A 17987-nucleotide genomic window follows, 5' to 3' on the forward strand; every position below is an offset into this window, starting at 1 on the left:
AGGAGGAGGAGGAGGAGGAGGAGGAGGAGGAGGAGGAGGACGACGACGACAAAACGAAATTTGCTTTCTCAGCTAAACATGTCATAATAATAGTTCTTTAGTAGGAGAAAAATTACATGTAATAATGAAAAAGAATAGTGCCTTTATGTCCAGGTTTCTTTACTTCTGGGATACGTATGATTTTGTCCATGCCATAAAAGGGAGTTCTTTTATGTAAAAGACAAAAAGATCCATTCTGTATAATTTATCAGAAATTATAAATCTATAATTTCTATATCAGGATCCATAACATGATCTATGTAATTTTTGATAAGTTTATCATTAAGTATAATAGTAATGTTACCTTTTAAAAACATTGAATTTATACAGAGAAGTTGTGTTCATTTAGAATTACTTTGTTTCAAAATCTACTTGAATTTATGAATGGAGTAAAAAGAAATCAACCAGCCATTCTAATAAACTACTGTATGGGTTACAGAATATACATTTTTTCTTATTACTTTAAACCTTAATTCTAAAGTAGCAGCAGTTTGGTAGTATCGTGTCATAATAGGATTGAAAACTTTGTCCTAATATATTATATACTTTCAATCTTAAATAGTTGATCTTCAGCTACCATTAATTTTAATAAGTGATAGAAATAATCAGAATCTCACAGGACCATCTTTTACTACCTATATTGAAATAGAAAGAATGTATAGGGTAGCAAAGGCATTGATTTATTCTTCACAAATTGTGATATTTGACTTCATGCATGACTATTTCTTTAATGAAGGTGACATCAGTGAAATAAATAATGGTGCAAATCATCTTGAATTTCCAAGTTATTACTATGTATTTTTCCTATCTGTATCTTTTGATTCATAGCAAAATTGTCAAGAAAATTCTATATGTAAAAGATGGACAAAGCAGAGTGTTCTACATTTTTAAAAATACTAAAAAGCAAATCTGATATTTATGTTATGTTATGGTAGAAATCCAGTTAAAAGTATTTTTAAAAATATCCTTACGTTTGATCACACCGTTGTGTTCAATATTTAGTTCTGCTATGTATATTATTCCATGGAATGTTCATATTAAATGCAAACTAGAATATGAAAATCTGTAAACATTGGCAAAGAACTTCAGCTAAATTTAGATGGATGATTTGCAGTATCTGTTGTTTGTTCAGTTCTTTTTAGAGCAATCTGACCTTATTTATTTCCTTCTCTGTCTAGGTTTGCAAGGCATACCAGGGGACTACATATCTCAGGGTGGTCCTATGGGTATGAGTATGACACAATCAAGTTACACTCCTTCCCAGATGACCCCTCACCCTACTCAATTAGAACATGGACCCCAATCCATTCATATTTGCCAAGTCACTCCATCACCCAGCCATGATGATGCATGGAGGATCCCTTACCCATCCTGGAATGACCATTTCAGCACAGAGCCCCACCATGTTAAATTCTATAGAACCCAATGTCGGTGGACAGCTTATGGACATTCATGCCCAGATAGTATAAAGGAACTCAAGGAAAAAAAAATATTTTAAAACTTGTGAACTTTGACCAGATGTTGACACTTCATACGCAATTCCAGACAGCTGTGATTATTTTTTACTTTTATCATTTTTCATTAACAACAGAGGACCAATGGAAACAAGAACGGAAACATGAAATCATGGGCACACTGAAAAGAATTTATGCCCATGTAAAGATCCTCTGGGAAAAAAAAGACTCCAAGAGTTATAACTACTGTAGTATATAAACATAGGAACTAAGTTAACTTGTATATTTCTGTTGATCACTCCGTTATGTTGCCTCAGATAGTTTTAGAAGGAAAAAAATATCCTTGTTTTCCACACTATGTGTGTTGTTCCCAAAAGAATGACTGTTTCGGTTCAGCAGTGAAGTCGCTATCCCTGAAAGAAAACAATATATTTCAGACCTCTTTGGCCAGTGAGAAAAGAACTAACCTGGAGATGAAGACAGAATCTTGCTGGATCTTCCATCATTCAGAAGACAGTTCCATAAAGGCCTTGCCACCCCCTGGTTCTGTTCCTTCATAAATGTGTCCTTTAGTTTCAAACAGATCTTTATAGTTTGTGCTTCGTAAGCCCAAGATATTTTTGGACTCTTTTTTTCAAAGAGCCTGCTAATGAAGATTTAAAAAACAGAGCAGGAGCTTCTTTTAGTAATTCTGAGTCTTGGCTTTGGACAAGATAAATCTGAAGGTTGGGCAGCTTTCCTTAAGAAAAAAGATATTAATGGTCTTTGCACCAAACCTAGAACTCTATGATGAACTCCGAGCTTGAGAAAAAGCAAGAGAATACTGTAACAAACTTCGTACAGAGTTCAGTCTATTAATTGTTTCATGTTAGATATTCTATGTGTTTACCTCAACTGAAAAAAAAAGAATGTTTTTGCTAGTATCAGATCTGCTGTGGAATTGGTATTGTATGTCCATGAATTCTTCCTTTCTCAGCACGTGTTCCTCACTAGAAAAAAAAATGCTGTTACCTTTAAGCTTTGTCAAAATTTACATTAAAATACTTGTATGAGGACTGTGACGTTATGTTTTAAAAAAAAGTGTTAAGTCACAAAATGCGGTAATAAATATTTCATTTTTTGATTTTTTGTTAGACATTTGTGTTTTTAATGATTAGAACAATGTATTTTCTAGCGATAGCAAGAGCTATTATCTTGCATTTGTTGCATATAATAACTAAAATAAAACTTACCTAAATTTATAGGGCTTTATAATAGCAAATGAGGTTATAAATCCTTTAATGTGGTATAATATTATTAGAATTATGCATAACCTTTATATCTAGAACTAAACCATATATGTGTTTCCATATGTGTGATAAAAGGAAGTACATGAATAGTGGGGTTTTTTTTTCCAGGTTTTATTTCTGGCCTTAGCCTTAGTTGAACAAACCCATAACTGACTGTAATACAAAGCTTACAGACTATCATGTAGGATGAAATTATTAATGTTAGATCGTGAATGGATTTAATGGCTGATATAATTAATCATTGGAACAACTTACCTCCAGAAGCTGTGGGTGCTCCAACACGGGAAGTTTTTAAGAAGAGACTGAACAACCATTTGTCTAAAATGGTATATAGGGTTTCCTGCCTAAGCAAGGGATTGGACTAGAAGACCTCAACTCTGTCATTCTATTCTATTCTATTCTGTTCTGTTCTGTTCTGTTCTATTCTATTCCAAGTTCCAAACCATTTTATTTATGTAAATATATAACAATGATATCAAAAATAATCCTCTTTAAATGAGTAAGAATGGACAGTGGTTATCACTCATAATTATTAGGACTGTAAAAACATTTCAAAAGAATTGTTACATAATTCTACATGTTGCAAAGCACTTTTCTAGGATTTGCACAGCTCTAATAATTAGTCTGCAATTCTATGTATGTTTATACAGAAGTATTCTGTGTATCTTTCTTTTGAATATGTGTGCATAGCAATGCAGGCATAGGTATCTAAAATAAATTTTAGAGAACCCAAATACAAATTACATTATATACTATATAAAGTAGGATACAACAAATACTATCAGGTGGTTGCATTTCAGCTTATTAAGGTAAGATATGATTGAACCTTTTGTTTTCCTTTACAGGATACAGAAATCAAAATAGGAAGTCTCTAATTAACGTGGTTTATGTTTTGTCCACATTAAGAAATAATGGTTCCTGGTTTTAGAATTACCACACTAAATTATTAATGTTACTTTTAAAGTAATGTAACACAGATAACAGTAGTTTTTCATAGGGACAATATGGAAAACTCTCCTGGCCTAAAAAAAAATAGGCTGTATTCATGGCAGAAAAATTGATACGTTGGCTTTTTAAAAATGAGACCTAACAGTCAGAAGAAGAATAAACAGGTCTTGGTTTGTACTCATGCACATAGGGCCATGTAGCCTGCTCTCACATTGTTACTTTTTAACATGACATGATTTATTGAGACTAAGACTACAGTAAGTTTATAAGAACTGAGTGATACTGAATTCCACGAGTGTTATGGAATTCAGTGAGCTGGAAACAAAACAGTCACATGGATCTGGAGGAGAGGAACAATCCAGCTTTCTACCCATTACTCCATGTTTAGAGTATGCATGCCATTTAGGTGCCTGGTAGAAGGGCTTCATAATACAACCTCTTTTCATTGTAGGTAGATTTGCTGCAGAAAGGAATTTTTGCTGGAGTATATCTAATGTCATGAAACAGAAAGACGACAATTCAGTTAATAGGAAAAGTGTTACAGATAAAGAGTTCAATGATGGCCCAGAATATTTGCAAAAGTATCAGCCAGTTGCCCCACATCTCATAAGGAAGTGAAGCAATGTGCTTCAAGTGGTATGGCACAGGCAACAGGCATACAGTACATGAACTGCTTCTTTGGGAAGTTTTTGTGCCACCAAGAAATGGGGCACCATTTGTGTTCTGCTGCACATGGGCATTTTTTCTTAACTTGATTGGTAAAGATTTTAATTTGATTCTTTAACATATTAAAACAATTGCAAAACAACCTTTTGGTCTTAAAGTGCTGTACAACTGAAAAGGAATATTAAATCTTACTCAGATGAGGCAGTTCATCTATACTTGAACAAAAAACAAATTCTATATTAGATGTTAAATTTAACTTTCATTTAAACCTTTATGAATCTCAGTTCTGTTATTCAGTTCTTACATTCTTAGAAATATAAACTAAGCATTAAATTATTAGAACAATACCAAAACATTTTTCTTTTCTTTCTTTTAAATGAAACTGAAACCAAATGGTCGTATTTTAAATCAGATGTTGTGAGTGTTTTCTGACCTTGGCAAAATACAGGGTTTTCAGTGAAGATATTAAATTTTCCCAGCAAACGTACCTTTTTTAATTTTTGTAATGAACTAAAATCTTTTTATTCCTACAGCGTCTTTTCTCTCCATAGGTTCTAATCTGCATGAGCTATGTTGCTAGAATCTGAGCTGCACTATAATGTGAAAAGATTGTGCCATCTGAGGTTTACTATTTAGCATGGAGAGTTCTGATTTGGGTATATTTAAGAAATGTTCAGCTGTCAAAAGTGAAAGAAAATGGGAATAGTGTTTTGACAGCGGCACAGTGTTAAAGGAAATACTTTAGTCTAACTAAAATTGCTTACGTTCTGGGAAACGAAAGGTAATAGAAAATAGAAAACACCTCTTGTTTATTGGGGGGATATCTAATTTTCCATTTCCTTGAACAAACCAAGAAGACTCTGTAATCCTAGAAAATAAGAAATGTTTGAAACTGATCCATTCTTTGTTATGGAAGATGGAAGGAATCTTGACAAGGAAAACAGGAGTTTTAACTTCTAGCTGTTTTTGGTAGACTTCTAATGTAAAAGGGAGAAATGAAATTGGTTCGGGAACACATTTTTCTTCCTAGGCAAAATTATATATTCAGTTCATGTACAAAGCAAAATGTCTATGCAGTGAATGATGCAGTGTCATCTAAAAGTTTCACCAAATAAATATTTTAAAATTTAACATTATTTCTCTGCAGGCCCCAAATTCTCCCTTCAGACCTGATGCCAGGCTGCAATGCAATTTACGTCTAAGTAGGTATGTTTGAAATAGGTCTGTAAGGTTGCAATTTCCATATATTGCTAAAGAGAGCAAATACTCTGAACTTAGAAGGCCCCCCAAAATTGTATAGGATGTACAGGAAGGGGCTACTCTAAACCCCTAGAAGCTTTTGTGCCATGTGTGAGCACTGCTAAAAACACAAATCACAACATAATTCACATATAGCATCATATGTGGTGCGTATACAAATAAATAGTAATGAATAAATAAGTCTAAAGGCCATTAAGGGGATGGCAAGAAGAGAAAAAACCAGGACAGAAAGATCACAGTGCTTCTGAGAAATGGCAGGATACATTATTTGGTGTGTCCCTCCCCCCCTTTTGCTAAATGGGGAAAATCCAGTAGATCCAAAAAGAAGGATTTTTCAAGCTTCCTCTTTTGTTAGGAAGACAGCCCTGGCCTTTCTTTACCTCTGTATTAGTGTAGGACTAGGATCTAGGAAGCTCTAATTCCTCATACAAATTGTGGCTTTTTAAAGAGTTGCTAGTCTTTGCTTCTCCTCTACCCCACTGCCTTCTTCTTCTTCTGCATGTTCACTCCAAAGTAAACCTTGTCAAATTAAGTGGGTATCATTCTCAAGGCAGGAGAGTTATTAGAGTTGTAACCTGAGAAACAGACACAATTGAAGGGGGGGGGAGGAGGAGAATGGGGGGGGGAGGCTTTGAGAGGAGTTTCTGGCCAAGTTAAGTAGGGGGGAGAAAAAAAAAAAAACCCCACAGAGAGAATAAGAGGGGACTGGGTGGAGATGTTATAAAGCAGATTTTCATATTAATAGTTTAGGAGAAGTGAGGCAGAAGGGAGGTTGGTCTTCTGGGCAGGGTCCCTGCCACAGCCATGATGGATGACCCCAGGAGGAGACCTCCCCCTTCCTCCGGCAGCTTTAGGAGCCGAATAAACAAACACCTCCACCCTCTTTGCGAGCTTCTCCATTATGAATCAATTACCTCGCGCCCGCATTTTTCTTATTTGCTTAAATAAAGCACTCAAGAGGATTAAAGGGGTTTCTTTTTGTGTCTTACTTAGGGGAATAAATACCAAAAAAAAAAAAAAAAAAAAAAAAAAAAAGCCCTCGTCGCGGTGGTAATAATAACGGCGATGATGATTTCAGGTTGAGGCACTTCGCAAAGAGCTTCGCCCGCTGAGTTATTTGCTGGCTGGGGAGGCGCGGCATATTGTGCAATGGCGCAACTTTAAAAGAACGCCTCTCTCGAACTAATGGGTTTTGCATTACACGCAATTACTTAGAGAAAAGCAACGTCGCCCTCGAGTGCAGGCAACCTCGTTATTTAACTCCTGGAGGACAAAGCCGCCGGGGCGACGTTTCCCTCAATAGCCGGGACTGCCGTGGCTGAGGCGACGCTGAAGCGGGAGAGGCAGAGACCGAGACGCGGGGAAGAGCGCGCCCGGGCACAATGCTAGGCCGCCGCCCCCACCCCACCCCCGAAAGTTCAACCGGGAGGCGTTAGCGAGTTCGTTAGGATGCAGGCGTGGAAGCTGGGGGATCTTGGCGGGACGCGCGGCCTTTTCCCACTAGTGGCGAGAGCCTTGGGGGCGCTTCAAGGTGTTTCTATGGCTACCCCGCGCCTGTGAGCGGGTTGGATGTGAGGGTGCCCGAGAGAAAAGGCAGCTCCTGGGTGATCATTTATCAATGTCACCCACATAATGATTCTCTCCGCAGCCCTCTATTGATGAGGATAATTACATTAGCTCAGAGTGACTGATCAATGAAAACCCACCAAACAAAAAACTTCTTTGCTCTCGCCTGCAATACAAAGAGAGAAGCAGAATGACAAACACCCCCACCCCCCACCCCCAACTCACCCAGTCACCCCTTTCCTCTCGGCCAATGGATTTCGGATAAAATAAGGAAAGATAGATAGATAGATAGATAGATAGATAGATAGATAGATAGATAGATAGATAGATAGATAGATAGATAGATAGATAGATAGATAGATAGATAGATAGATAGATAGATATAGATATAGATCTCAGCCGGTCGCCCAACGGCGAGGCTAGTGGTTTGTTTTGACTTAAGTTACCGTTGTTGTGGTTTTTTGTGTGAAAACGCTGGGCGCAGAAGGGGTGACCTCCATTGTTTTGCGGGCAAAGTGCCTTCCAAGCGTCCAAAGGCTCTGGGGTCTGAACCTCTTTACTCCGAAGTAAAGCCTTTTGTTGGGCTTGGTACTTTTAAAACGAGGTGCCTGCGCGTCTGTCTCTTTTCTGCGGGTGTGCATTGGGACGGGGAGGGGGGGGCGGTTAGTGAAGGAAGTTGGAAAGATTCAGCCCTCCCTGCGCTCGCCTTTGTCTGGCTTTGAAGCGTTCGAGGACAGAATCACCTTCGCTCTCTGATTCCACCCCCCCACCTCCCCCTCTTTTTGGGGGGGTTTAAAGATCCGGTTGTGAGTTCACCGATGAATTGCGGGGTTCTAGCGGCCGGCTGGCTTTTGGGGCCGGTGCAGAAGAAAATCGATATTTCTTGCATTGGATTCGAAAGTGACTGGGTGTTGTTTATACTTGTGAGTGGTTCAAGGCGTCGGGACTGTTACAGAAACGAAGCGCCTTCGTCCCCGGCTTCAGCTTGGGACCTTACCTGAAGGCGGGACTGGGGGGGGGAGGGTGGTCCCAGGGAAGGCCGGGAATTTGCTCCCGCGTCCCAGAGAGGATGTTGTGGGCCGCTTGTGGCAGCTGCCTGCCCCCTTCCCCCCAGACTTCCCAGCCGCCCGGATTGTGGAAGCACTGGGGCTATTTACCCGAGGAAACGTCGAAAGAATAGATTAAGGACGAGGTCGCTTTCCTGTAAGGGTGCAAAACAACACACGTGCCGTCCCCCCCCCCCCAAAGCTCCTCACACCCTCCCAAGGGTTGCTTTGCACAAACGTGCACGTGTCTGTATACACTCCCACGTTCTGGTGGTGTATTCCAGAACGAAAGGTGCCTTCCTTTTGCCAAGAGCGCTGCGATCGCCAGGAAGCTTTAGTCCCCAATTTCAAAACCTCTGGCTTGGCTGCCCTGTCCCGCGTGGAGGAGCGCGGTTGGTGGAAGTTCGTAAGGCGGTGACTGCGCCCCTTGGCTTTGAAGGGGCAGCCAAGTCAACGCGTCCTCAAGTAAGTCGGTGCGGAGGAGTTTTTCGCCCGGGGTGGGAACGCGGGGCAACGCCTTTCGCTCCCTTAAGCCGTTATTTCTTCCGGCCTTCCCCCTGCAAAAGGTCTCGGACTGGGTCTGCGAAGGGAGGTCCGGAGGAAAAAGGGTCTCGCCGCTAGGCTGCAACACGGGGGGGGGGGAGTGTTAAAGCGCCACTGAGCCCGCAGGAGATTTGTTTCTGGGTAAAGCGTTGTAGAAAAGATTGTACTGGTAAAACGAGAAGTAAAAGAGGTAGGGATTAATTGTGATGGGAGTCTGGTTTGTGATTTAATTGAATTGAATTGATGGGCTGCTGAGTGCAACACACACACACACACACAAACACAGAGAGAGATGTTTCTGTACTTTAAACTTATACCCACCGGTGTAGAAAGGAGGAGATTATCTTAGTGAGGAAATGCCACTCCCCCCCCAAAACTTTTTGTAGGCCTCTTTCTCTGCATCTTCCATCTGCTGCTGGACAAGGCCCAGACCTTCTTGGCATCTCTGCTGAGCGCACACACACATACACACACACGCGCGCGCACACATACATTTTCAGCTAAGTAACTCTTTCCTAATTTCCCCTAGACACCCCACTGGCAGAGCTATTTATACCCACTTTCTCATAAGTAAACTAGCTGGTTTCGATGCCGAAATGCGCCTGCTTTGCCGTGTAGCCTGAAAACCAGCCTCTTCTTTCCCTCTTTTCCTTAAAGGTGCGCAAATCGACTCCGTTTGGTTGGGCAGAAATAGCCGAGAAAGAAAGAAGAGGGGCGGTTCTCCTCTATTTTAAAAGAAACAAAAGCTTGGTCGAGTTCACCCAGCGGAATAGGTTTTAAACTCAACTTTAATAAAAAAAAATGGGAAGCGGAGTGAGCAGACCGGTCTGCGACCCCTGTTCCCACCCCCCCCCAAACAAATGGAGGCGACTAAATTGGGGAGGGGGGTCCTCTCCTGAGTTGGAAAAAGGGAGCCTGCCTAGAGGACTTTTTCCTGCGAGTCTGGTTCCCTAACATAGAAACATTTTCAAATCTATGAGCCTTGAATGGACAAATACTTGCTATCAATATGGGACATGGGCCAGTAGCAAAAAAGCTTGTATGGGAACTCTGCTGAGGCGGTGGGAGAAACTAACGATGTACCGCGGGTTTGCCATTACTGGGCAAGGGAGAAAAAGAAAGAGACCCTTTCTGATTAATAACTAGCAGGGTAATGTTGAGGGCTTTTTCTGCCCGATTGCCTTTTTGAATTAGAGCCGATTTCTTCACACTTCAATAGGGCCTGTCTCCTTTAAAATGACTGACAGATCTCTCTCTTTCTCCTTTTTCCTCCTCCCTCCCTTTCGCTTTCCCTGAGACTTAATGATGTAAATTTTCTAATTAGCTAAATCACGTTGCTTAGAGGCCTTAATATTTACTGGGACAAAAAAAAGGTGATAATAATTCCTGATCGAATGTCTTCAAATAGCCAAGAAATAATGTCAGGCTTTTTTTCAAGCGAGGGGGGGAGAGGAGGGAAAGAGGATTAAAGTGGTTGCGGAAGGGCGTTAAAATATCAGTAAAAACGTGGCTAAACTTAAGCCTCCAGCATGCTCCCTCCCCCCCCCTCTTCCCTTAGAAAGAAAGAAACGCTGGCTTTTATTTTTCAATCAACTAAGATTTAATTAGGAGCCCCCAGGCCGGACGATCTGATATTTTCTCATTAGTTTCCCATCAGTAATCTTGAGTGTTAGATTGGCTTAAAGGTTGTCAACATTTGACCAATTTTATTTAAGGGAAAAGAAACCGCGCATTATAGCTCCGGGACCTTAGATCTGAAAATAAATCCTGCCTGGATCAGCGGAACTAACAGGCGAGAAAAAAATAAATGTTGACAACTTATCGTTGGATTTAATAAGTTGCATAATGCCTAAGTATCGAAAGGGCGGGAAATCGGGGAGCCCCCCCCCCCAGGTCCGCTCAGCGCTTTGCAGAAGTTCGCAGCAGCTGCTGCAGCCGGGCGCGATCGGGATCCGCCTCTACCTGTCGCCACCGGGTGCGAGCAAGAGAGGGCGGAGGCGAGCTCGAGTTACCAGAACCGCAAAACCCTCGGAGGGCTTGGGAACCGCAGGAGTCTTCCGCCCTCCCCGCGCCGCTCTGTCCCACCCTCTCGCTTTCCAGCGCGAGAAAACTGAAGCGTTTTTCCCTCGACTCTGGCCAACGAGACACAACGTCAGAGCGCCCCCTGCTGGCACAGGGGATCGGAGAGAAAGCTTCAGACTAAAATACACTCGCTCCCTCACGAACTAAACACACACACACACACACACACACCGCCTCAACTATCTAGGAGATTTCCTGCCTTGGCTGTTGTTGCTCGGGAGAAAGCAAGCAGGCAGCCTGCCCTGTGTGGCCAGCCGGGCGCTGAGCTTCCCCCTCGGCACCGGAGGATTACAAATGCAGGGCAAATCCTTCCAAATCTCCAGATTACGTTGCCTAACTACATCCCCCAACATCCCCTGCCAGGTCTAACGGGGGGCGGGCGGGCGGAGGAGGAAAGGGTCAAATGCATATGGGAGGGACCTGGTTAGAGATTTGGGGGGGGTGTTTTTTTTTAAGGCGTCTGTCTGAGAGGGGTTCAGATAATGAAAGAAATTTTAAAAAACTTGCCAAAAAAAAAAAAGAAGCCAAGATCTCCATTCAGCGAGTGGCCTTCCCAAATGCCTTTGAGAAACGTTACTTTTCCTCGGAGTTGAACGCAGACCGGCCTGCTCCTAGTTGTTACCTGCTCCTGGCCCTGGGTAGAGAAACGCAAAGTGGGGGACACGGCGTCCTCCGCCCCCTCCCCCAAGCGCCCCTTGTTTGTTCGCAATATAGAGCCCGACAGGGCTTTTTAAAGAGGTCGTCTCTGGCATAAAGGCTATGCATTTATTTTAAGGGTCCCGCATTTTATATCATTTTATACTGCTACTACGAAATGCGATAATAAAAAAAAACCAAAAATCTGTGAGGGGCCGAGAAACGTGACAGCGGGAAGCTGGCTCTCCGTTTATTCAGCGTGCGTTGGCTATCCGTTAGCTGTATGATCTTATTATAGGCAGCTGCATGGAAACCCCCATTAAGACCTCTCCCCCGCCGACCCCCCCCCCCCAGCCCAACCCAAAATAAATATCGGAAAGAGGGAAGGAAAGCTTTTGCATTCCTCAACGCTCGTCGTACTGGACAGAAAGTAGCCCTCTTAGCTGCTCAAGAACCCACTCAGGGCCGCAGGAAGCCTAGAATGAAACAATTCCGAGTCATGTCCGACAGGGTCGTGTGTGGAAACGGGCCGATCCAGCAGCCCAAGGGGTTTCAGCGGGGACCCTTCATCGTGGCACTCGCGTCCCCCACTACTTGCCACAAATTTAGGATATTAGATTTCCAGATTAGATTTGACAAATAACCCCGCTGATGTTCCTTCGTGGCTGAAAAGCCTGTCTCAGACCTCCCTCTCTCCACAAGCACCCTTCCTCCAAAAGAGTCCTTCTTCGCGTAGACTCGAATCGAATAAATGTAAATCAAAATAAAAGAAGTCAGTGCTGATGAAGTTTCAGAGGACGGGGCAAATCCTCAGAGATCCTGGGACTTTCAGAGGTAAGGAAATAGCGGGCCAAAACCCCTGGCTCTTTCTCTTCCCTAAAAGAGGCAACCCTACGAATCCAGCCGCTTTCTTGCTCCAGCAATGCTGGAGAATCCCCACCTTTGCGGGCTTAGAGACTGAGGATCTCTGGGTGTCTTTGAGGGGTTTCCTCGAATGCCTGTTTTCAAGGGGTGCGGCTGAGTTGCCCCCTTTCTGGAGATGCTGCAGCTAAAAGGGAGAAGTAGCGGGCTGGAGCGGTTCACGTTGGAAGGCGAGGGAAGGCAGCCAAACAGTTTAACGGCACAAATAAAAGCATAAATCACCTGCCTTTAAAGAGACACTCGGGCCACTGAATAAACTCAGGTACAGTTAAATATTTATAGTTTTAAAGGGTTATTTTGTCTGCTTTAGGAGCAGAACCGGCAGGTTTAGTAGGTTTCAGGGTATAAAAGCGAAAGACAGACACAACAAAGCGAAGCAAAAGAGATCTTCCTTTCTTCTTCTTCATTTTTTTTTTTTTTTTTTGGTGGCGGCGAAAAAGGACAAAAAGCGTCGGGTTTTATTTATTTATTTTTATGAGGTGTAGATGGGAGGAGCGGAGGAATTTATTCCAGCGGCAGAGAGAATTTCTCCCCCTTGAAACAAAGGCATCATTTCCATTGCAAATCCCCCTCCCGCCACAGAGAGCGGGGGGGGGGGAGGGAGCGCAAACAACAATATTTATGAGAAAGGCGCTCATAAAATTAATGTACCTTACTTTTTAAAAAAAAAAAAAAAATCAAACGCTCCTTGCCTTGTGCCACTGCCTTAACCATAATAATAATAATAATAATAATAAAAAAAGTAGGCTTCCTGACAGTCTTGTCAACATCTTAAGTAAATTATCCCAGCGATGGTCTTTAGAGGAGCAGCTCCCTTCCTTCCTAGGACACCTCCTGGTATTAATCTTAGGCCAGTTGAAGATTATGAGGGAAAGGGGCGGGAGGGCCTGGGTATGTGGGGGAAGGGGAAATACAAGCCGCCTTCGTCTCTGCCTTGCCTTGGCTTTTCCTGAGCGCAAGCGGCCCAGCGTAAGAGGGTGGAAGGCCGCAGGGGGGTGGGAGGGGGGTGTCGCCGGGCTCAGCTCTCCGGCCTGGGCGACGGTCTCCTCCGGGGCACGAGGGGGGGAAGGTTGTGAGCAGGAAAAGGGACAACAGGGGCTTCATCTGCAGACAGAAATCGGGAGGATCCGAGGTGAAAAAATGGCCCGGATTGGCTTTGGTAAAAGGCCTCCCTTCCCTTTTGCGACTCCCCCTTGCATCAAACTAATTTATTTGCTATACCTTTTCACTTAAAAAAAAAAATCACCGCGCTCTTGCAGCGCAGTTGTGCAATAAACAAGAGAATACGATCAATACGCTTAGTGTTGTCGGGGATACGAACATCTCACAAAATAAAGTACGTCGGGGAATTCTTGTTCGAATATCTCGTTTTGCTTCCTAAACAAAACAAAACAAAACAAAAAACCAACACACCACGGTGCCTCTCTTTCTTTAATTTAATTTCAAATAGCCGGAAGATAAACTATTATTTCAGCTAGATATTTCCCAGCCACTTGGCTTTTGCACTGTCAACGGGATCCAGAATTCGATGAAAATTTTGTGATTGAATCGCCGTTCTAAGTAGGTTTATCGGAGACTCAGCCTTACTGAAGTTAGCCAGATCCACTGCCGAGTAAAAGTGCGGGCTAAAACAAGTCCGGGAATGTCAGAAGGCCGGATCCCTCCTCTTGGGCTTCCAAAAGGGCTGATTTCTTTGGGAAGCGCGCCGAAGGCACCAACGGCCGCCTCTGGAAGAGAAGTCGGCCAACTCCTGGGAGCTGGGATAGGGCCGAGAAAGGAGGAGGGGTTGGAGTTGACGCCTAGCGGTGATTGAAGACCTGGAAGGCGACTTCCTGGAACCGGCTCCGATCCCTAGGCCGGCATCCGGCACACCCGCACGAAGAGGAGCCGGCGCGAAAAACAAAGCCCCGCGGCCAGGTAAGGGCGGTGCTGGCGGATTGCGCAGCCGGCCTTCCCTCCCGCCCTCGCCGCCTTGACCTCGCCTTGACCTCAGCCGGGAGTGAGTGGAAAGCGCCTTGGCCTGGGAAGCCCCGCTAGCCGGAACTGGGCCATGTCTCTCCCGAGAGGGCAGCCTCTTTCGGAGGAGGCAGATTCCGCTCGCACCCAGCGGGACCCGGAGGCAGTCCCAGTCCTCGGGTCTGAAGGCCGGGCTCGGTGCTAGGGACGCCCGTCCTTCCTTCTCACGAAGCTGTGGCGCGTGTGATCTCCCCCTCTCCTCCTTCGGATGGTAGTTGAGTGCAGTGATCCTTCAAGCACAAGCATCGAGGTCCCCGGAAGCCCCTTTCTCAAAATCTGGGAAGCCCACTCTGGACATGCTCAGAGACAAGCATTCGTAAATGGCCCCGCAGCCCGGTGACTTTGGCGCGGAAACCAAAGCACAGCCGGTTTGGAAACAAACGCAGTGAGGGTTTTGAACCCATTTAATATACCCAGAAGCAGCGTCGGGCAGGTGGCCTCCAGAGCACTCCTGGCTGCATATAGTTTGCCTTGTGTGCTGCACCCAGCAGGGGAGCCTTATAAATGAGCTCCTCTTTCAAGTTGTGCCGTAAGAAACTACTGAGGTTCACCCCCTTTCCCAAATTCGGCTGAAATAAAGGGCGCCGAGCAGTTCCCGTTCATTTAAATGGGACCCACGTTATGTCCGGTGTGCGTGGGGTTTGCCTTCCGAAGCAACCTTCTCACAAACGGGATTTCTTAAACACCCCTCCCCAGGGGTCGATTTTTCTGTTTCTCAGGCAAAATGGAAGAATTTGGCGACACTCCAATTTAATCCCATTGGAAAGCCTCAAACAGTCGTTTAAAACCAAAGGTTTGGTGACCGTTGTTACCTCGATAAAACTGGCTTTAAAAACTAACAGCTTTGGTTTAAATTACTTTTTTTTTTTAGCAGAATGGACGCGGCTAGACGGTTCGCCTTAACGTCCGGGCCAAAAGCGAGCAAAATGAGCGAAAAAGCGGAAGGCAAGACCAACTGCGCTGATCTTACGTAAAGCCTCGGGGCGTTTCAGGGCACCTAACCGCTCGGTTTTATTACTCATCTACTCTGAAGTAAGCCCCTGAGAATTGAAAGGGGCCAATTCCTAAGAGTGTGTGTGTGTGTATATGTGTGTGTGTAGCATTAGCAGCCTGCGTAGGATCGGGCTCAGGAGTAGCGCGCATCCCCAGGAACCAAACTCTTGACCCGCGCTTTCCTTCCAGGCGCCGCCGGCTCAAAGCGAGGAAGAAATCCCCCTTCCGGCCCCTTCGCGAGAGAAGCGAAGGCAGGGAGTCCCGCACCTCAGGGAAGCGTTGGCGGGAACCTCTCTCCTACGGGCCAAAGGAAGGGGCAGCCACCTGACGTCAGAAAGCCACGTTCTTATCTGGCCAAGCGGCTCTTAGCCAAGCGACAGCCTCGCAGGCTCTGAAGCCTCTTCATCTGCTACCTTTGCCTGGCGACGTTTAGCTCTTCTGAGCGGAAAGAGGGAGGGATATTATTATTATTATTATTATTATTATTATTATTATTATTATTATTATTATTATTATTATTATTATTATTAAATACTACTACTACTACTACTACTACTACTACTAATAATAATAATAATAATAATAATAATAATAATAAAAAATTATTATTATACGTTGTCGTTCCCTCTCACCTCGCGGCCAATCCCGAGCTTCCTCAGGAGATCGCGCTAGCGTCCCTCAAAGGAAGGCAAACAATACCACGGGTGGGAAGAAAGAGTTAAAAGGGCTCCTTTTCCCACGAGAAGTGGCGGCGGGGGGGGGGAATGACAGGCGAGGTCAGGTGCCACCTTGCTAAAAGCCCTGTTGCGCAGCGTCTGCAGCGAGGAAAGAAACTCTCGGCTTTTGTTCTAGGGAGGAGCAGCGCCGGGGAAGCTTGCCAGTGCGAAGCCGCCTCCCGCTTTCGAGCGGGCAGAGTCGGACGGTCCCCTAAAGCCTCCTCCTTCCTTCCCCGGCAAGCGACGCGCGTCGAACGGGCCAGCCGGACTGTGCTTCCCCGCGTGCTCGCCCTCCGCCTCGCTCACCGGCGATATTAGGGCGCTGGCGTCGTTTGCAGAGCAGCCGGGGAGATCCAGGTCCGGGTCGCTGGCTTATTCTTCCCCGCTGGTGCGCGGAGCAAAGGGTTGACCCTGGCACGAGTTTCTCTGGGAGGCGACAGTTTGGAGCAGCGCCTCCTTTTCTCGAGCCCTGCTCTGCTTCAAATCGACCTCCCAGCTTTTCTGGGGTTGGGGTTTTTTTTTGGGGGGGGGGGGTTTAAAGAGCACGGAGTGGCGCGAGACAATGAAGCAACCTTTCCATTTGTGGTAACAAGTAGCAAAAAGTGCAACCAAAAGCCAAGGCGGAGCTCTGAGGTTGGGGTTAGGAGGTTTCTGCCTGCCAACCGTGTGAGCAGAGGCACCCTGGAGCGCTAACCAAATTAACAAGGTGGCAATTAGAGATAATGGCAAGGCGGAAAACCCACATCCTCATAGCTGCTGGAGTAGTGAACATAAATCAAATGGAAACATGCCGTGACCTTAGGAAGGGTTTGCTGTGGTTGGGGTGGTGAACGTCTCTGCACTCACGATATGAATGAGGGGTCTAATGGGAAACCTGAAACGCCTGGGCAGCTGGCTCTCATTCTGGGTTTAGAGAGAAGAAACACTGGTCAAGCCAGAGTGACCCACCTCCACGGCTACCCACTGAGATCAGCAGCAAAGCTCTTTGCTCATGATTGACTGGGGATAGGGGTTTCTTTTTTCCCCTGATGTGTGTCAAAACCTCAAGTCAGTCTTTGAGTCCTTCCTCACCACCGCCTGAATTAGTCCCAGCAATTTTTTTGGGAAGGTTTTTCGGAAGCAGTTCACTATTGTTTCCTTCCTAGAACTGAGAAATAGAGACTGGCCCAAGGTCGCCCAGCTGGCTATGTGCCTAAAGTGGGACTAGAACTCAGCGTCTCCCATTTTTTATCCTGGTGCCTTAACCAGTGTTTCTCAACCTTGACAATTTTAAGGCATGTGGACTTCAACTCCCAGAATTCCACAGCCAGCAATGCTGGCTGTGGAATTCTGGGAGTTGAAGTCCACATGCCTTAAAATTGTCAAGGTTGAGAAACACTGCGAAACCATTACAGTACACCAAACTGGCTCTTTTGGATTTCTACCCAGTTTCAAATCCCATCTGGGTCACAAGCACACTCTAAGTAGTGGAAGAAAGTTCCTTTGAGATCACTGGGATTTACTCTCAAACAAGTAAGTGGAAGTGCAGCTACTTATTGTGACTGGATGATGTTTGTTGGAACAATTTGAAAATAAGAGGAGTGAGTAGGGCTGCAACAATCAGGAAGGCCACTAGATGTCAGTCAAAAGGTGGGATTATTTTCTGTCTCATTGCTGCATTCTAAACTTTTGCAGGCAAGATAGCAATTGGCATTCTATCTCAGGGCTTTTCAACCTTTTCACCCATTGTACCACTTTTAGGATATGGCAATATCTGAGTACCACCAGTCGCCTAGCAAGGTGTCAAAAACTTGATGACCAAAAAAAGGGGGG

The 17987-nt window shown here is 44.7% G+C and overlaps 1 protein-coding gene across 1 annotated transcript in view; it reads left to right on the forward strand.

The window, feature by feature from the left end:
• MEIS2 (Meis homeobox 2) overlaps positions 1–1437 on the forward strand; it is a 226073-nt gene extending 224636 nt beyond the window's left edge. Inside the window, exon 13 of the mRNA XM_015813574.1 lies at positions 1218–1437. The gene's annotated coding sequence lies outside the window, so the exon portion shown is untranslated. The remainder of the gene's footprint in view (positions 1–1217) is intronic.
• The last annotated feature ends 16550 nt before the right edge of the window (positions 1438–17987 follow it).

The sequence above is a fragment of the Protobothrops mucrosquamatus genome, unplaced genomic scaffold (genome assembly GCF_001527695.2).
Source record: "Protobothrops mucrosquamatus isolate PMUCROS unplaced genomic scaffold, P.Mucros_1.0 scaffold170, whole genome shotgun sequence".
Taxonomy (NCBI): Eukaryota; Metazoa; Chordata; class Lepidosauria; order Squamata; family Viperidae; genus Protobothrops; species Protobothrops mucrosquamatus.